The following is a 4190-nucleotide window of genomic DNA, read 5'->3' as shown; positions in this document are numbered from 1 at the left end:
TTTTGAAAAGTGTGCTGATATATATAATACACATACACAGAGAGAGACACCTAAAATGGTCATGTAACTACAGTTGCAGAATGCAAACATTTTGGAAAGAGCATTGATTGTATCAGAGTCCATTCATTTGCAGTGGATCTTTGCTCCTTTTTCCTTAAGCTTGGAATTGGATCTGCTAAGTTGGAGTTTCGCTGCTTGAATCTTGCACCGGGTCCTCAAACAAACTGGTATGAGTGCAGTTTTTCCCCCAAGTGAAAGAACAGTTGCACCCCAGCAACAGAACAGGAAGGAATATCTAGAACAATTTCAAGTTTTATCTTTTTGTATAAGAACATAGATAAATAATAATAAAAAAGAGTGAGCTGTGTCCATGTGCTGGGATGCACTGACTCCAGAATAATCACACTGGGTGAAAGAAAGGAAGCTTTAAAAAGGATGTGACCCACGACTTCATAGGTGGAGATCTAGAAAATGCAAACTTCTGATCCGCCAGCCTCTACCTTCCAAGTGCTGGAATTCTAGGCATGTGCCACCACACCTAGTTTATGTGGTGCTTGGGATGGAGCCCAGCACACTAGGGAAGCACTCACCAATTGATCACCCCAGCCCACAGATAGAGTCTTTTAAAAGGTCTGTAACATAAGCACCTGTAATCGCACCAAATTTCTGTTCCTCTGTGTTCCCAGTCTTCATGCCTGTTTGTGGGTTTGCTGCCACATGTCAGGGTATTTAGCCTTTTCTGCTTACAGCTCCTAAATTATCCATCAGGATTTTCCAGGATTTTATTTTGTTATCAGCTTTTACATTAAAGATTACAATGCAGACAGGAAAATTGCACAAACCTTAAATGCACAGCTCCATAAACCACAGAGTGAATGCACACAAAAAGACCTTGTTTTGAAGGGGCCAATTTTCAACAGGACCGATTGGATGGGTGTGTGTGAAAAAGACAGACACAGCTGGACACCAGTTAAGGCACCAAGATAGACTGTATTCTATTGCTGCCAAGGGTAGAGAATGAGCTGCGCTCTATAGGATGTGGGCAGAGGTAATGGGGTGGGAGAAGAGAGAGTGGGTGGTGATGGCTTGAGCTGAGTCTGGAGCGTGGAAAGTCATTAAAAGCAGAGGAACTTTGCTCCATGTGAATTCTATCCAGTTTGTTAACTGGCACTTACGCCACTGGGAGACAGGGAGACAGGGATTCTATTTCAGGTGGTGCCTGGAACAAACAATATAACCCTTTTTGGAAACTCTGAGTTTTCTCAGCCAGGTGTTTGTTTGGTTGGTTTGGTTTTTCAAGACAGGGTTTCTCTGTGTAGCTTTGCGCCTTTCCTAGAACTCATTCTGTAGCCCAGGCTGGCCTCCAACTTGCAGAGATCTGCCTGCCTCTGCCTCCCAAGTGCTGGGATTAAAGGAGTGTGCCACCACCACCCGGCTCAGCCAGGTATTTTGAAGAAAAACATGGTCATTTCAGCAATTCAGCCTTGAGCTGTGAGAAAATGTGTGTTTGTTCAAGTGTTTGAGGGCCAAGACTGAGGCCTGGTAAAGCAGAAGACTGAGAGGAGCCTGGCTAGAGTTTGGTCAGTGAGAGAACCTTTGTTGACATAGTGACTCACAGATGGTAGGACTTTCAGAATGTTTCCAGAAGTGGGTAGAGGTCAAAGGACAACTTGAAGGAGTAAGTTCTCTCCTCTGACCATGTCAGTTCAGAAGTCGTGGTTGCCAGATTTGGTAGGCTTGGTGGCAGGTGTGGTGATATATTGTGTGCCCTAATAAAATATGCCTGAAGATCAGAGAATAGAACAAGCCACTAGACTAAACATAGAGGCCAGATAGTGGTGGTACACACCTTTAATCCTAGCACTCGGAAGGCAGAGATCTGTCTGGATCTCTGTGAGTTCAAAGCTACCCTGGATTACCTTTGACAAACAAAACAAAAAACTCATTTCTCACACTAGCACACACTATCTAGCCCAGATCATTCGAGTGCTGAGAATTGAACTTGGGTCTTCGAGCTGTGCCAAGCCATCCCCGATAACCCTCACACAGACTTTTCAATAATATTGTTGAAGTTTACCATGTGTCAGTCACTGAAACTAAGCCTCAGCTGGGCAGGAACTCACAAATTATTGACAGATAGATTTCAAAGTCAAAGCCCAAAAGTTAAGGGAAACTGTACCCCGGGGCTGAGGGCTGCAATAGGGTATAATATCTGGAAGAAAGCAGCATTGAGGGGAAAAAAAAAGGAACATTCCAGAAGGAGAACTCTGCACTCAGGACGGCAAACATCTGTCTTCTATTTTCAGAGAATCAAAGTAGAATTGCAGACAGGAGGTGGGTGCAAAGTGGGAAGGGAGGGGCCTGAGCCCATCACACCAGGCACATCCTGAGCTGCAAATTCAAAGACCATCTTAGAATAGAAAATGAATTATTAACATTTATTTTATCCCCCCACGCGAGAGGGGAAGGAGGGCGTTTTTTAACTATATAGATGCAAAGGAGACACGCACAAGGACTTTTATTATCTAGGCACCCCCAAAAGCTAGCAAGTGCAGCAGGGAACAGGTCTGAGCACATAAGAGCAGCTGGGCCCTCCCAGTGGGCCCTGGCCACATTATAGTTGCTGCACCTGCCTCCACTGGCACCACTGGGAAGCCACAGGTCTTAGCCAACACCCCCCGCTGCCCCAGCTTCCCAAAGCCCATGCCTCTGCTAGGAGAAGCCTACTTCAAACTTTCTGAGGATGGGAAGGCTGAGAATGTAAATTTCAGGGCACCCACCACCTACCCTCTTTGTAGATTTGGACGAATCCCTTAATCACCTTTTACTCCAGTGTCCTCATGTGTCTGATGGCAATGAGAACACAACCGACTCCAGAGTGGTTAGGATGCTTAACGGGTCAAGTGCTCAGAGTTGTGTCTGGTGCAGAATAAGCACTGTGTTTGCTAGCATGATTGTCACTGAGCAGGAAGGTGAGTCAAGATGTAAAATTCTCCCAAAAAAGTCACAGAGCTGGAGAGATTGCTTAGAAGTGAAGAATACTTGCTGCTCTTCCAGAGGGTCCCAAGTTCAATTCCAAGCCCCCACATGGTGATCTAGTGCCCTCTTCTGGCTTGCAGGCATACGTGCAAGCAAAACACTGTACACATAATAAACCTAAAAAAATGAGAGTGATAAAACCCATTACAATTTTTTTCCATTTTCATGTGTGTGTGGTGGGTGCCTGTGTATATACATTTTTGCATTTATGTGGGAGGAGCATGTGAAAGCTCCAGATTATATTATTATGTTGGGAATTCTCTCTCTCTCTCTCTCTCTCTCTCTCTCTCTCTCTCTCTCTCTCTCTCTCTCGTTGGTTTTTTGAGACAGGGTTTCTCTGTGTAGCTTTGCGCCTTTTCTGGATCCCGCGCTGTAGACCAGGCTGGCCTCGAACTCACAAAGATCCGCCTGCCTCCGCCTCCCGAGTGCAGGGATTAAAGGCATGCGTCACCACCACCCGGTGAGAATTATCTTTAATTGCTTTTCTAACTTATTGATTGAGGCTGGGTTTCTTAGTCAAACCTAGACCTTGCTATTGATAGGCAGGCATCATGCCCATTGGACATTTTCATCCAGTGAAATTCTGGGGATTTGAATTCTAGTTCTCAAGTTTTCGTGGCAAGCGCTTTAATCACTGGGTATCTCGGTATTATTAAGGTGTGCATACAGTGGCAAGAGGGTGCTTGTTGATGGGACACTGGACAGGAAACTTGTCTAAGGATGTCACCTGTGTTTGGGGAGGGGAGAAGCAAGAAAGAAGGGAGAGTAGGGAGGAGGAGAAAATAGTAAGGAAAGAGAGGCTAAACGGAGAGAGAGAAAATCAAGTGGGAAGAGAAAGAGAGGGAAAGAAATAGAACTAAAGTAAGTGAAGGCGATAATGAAAGGATAGAGCGAGGAATGAGGGAAGCCAGAGCAAAAGCAGGCAAGAAAGAGAAGAGGCGGAGGGGAGAGATCAAGGAAGGAAAGAGACAGGGAGGAAAGAGGCATGAAAGAGAGGAGAGAGAAGAAAGCCATAAAGGGAGGGGAGGAACCAGTGAGGACGAGTAGCCAGAAGGCAGAAAGGAAGCCAAGAACAGACGCTCGATGCGCTCGTCGCTCACACTTAGGGACTCAACAGCGCCGGACTGTAAGGCTCCGCCCCCGCCCCGCCC

Source organism: Onychomys torridus, chromosome 7, assembly GCF_903995425.1.
Source record: "Onychomys torridus chromosome 7, mOncTor1.1, whole genome shotgun sequence".
Lineage (NCBI taxonomy): Eukaryota > Metazoa > Chordata > Mammalia > Rodentia > Cricetidae > Onychomys > Onychomys torridus.
This window is presented reverse-complemented; position numbering follows the sequence as displayed.